The sequence below is a fragment of the Odontomachus brunneus genome, unplaced genomic scaffold, assembly GCF_010583005.1.
Source record: "Odontomachus brunneus isolate Ranch 3 - 2012 unplaced genomic scaffold, Obru_v1 Obru_scaffold_226, whole genome shotgun sequence".
NCBI classification, from domain to species: domain Eukaryota; kingdom Metazoa; phylum Arthropoda; class Insecta; order Hymenoptera; family Formicidae; genus Odontomachus; species Odontomachus brunneus.
This window is the reverse complement of record NW_022639676.1, coordinates 402446-402735: the sequence shown is the minus strand read 5'-3', so window position 1 is coordinate 402735 and position 290 is coordinate 402446.

Below are 290 nucleotides of genomic sequence, written 5' to 3'. Positions count from 1 at the left end.
GGCTCCTCGGCGTCCCTTGTCAGCCACCAGGACGAGGAGCGGAGGACAACGAGGAGCGGAGGACATCAAGGAGCGAGGACGCAGCGGACGATAACTAGCGAAGCCCCTAATCAGGTGAATCGTACTCTCGTATTCTTGTGATTAAAATATTTTATCGCGGATTATCGCGCGCTCAGCAACAGTGGCTATTCTATCGCTGAGAAATTACCGTAGTTAGAACACAGTATCGCGCTTAGACGGATCAGCTGTGTTTACTTTTAGCGAAGCAGCCGTCGTGAGAAACCCGGCAG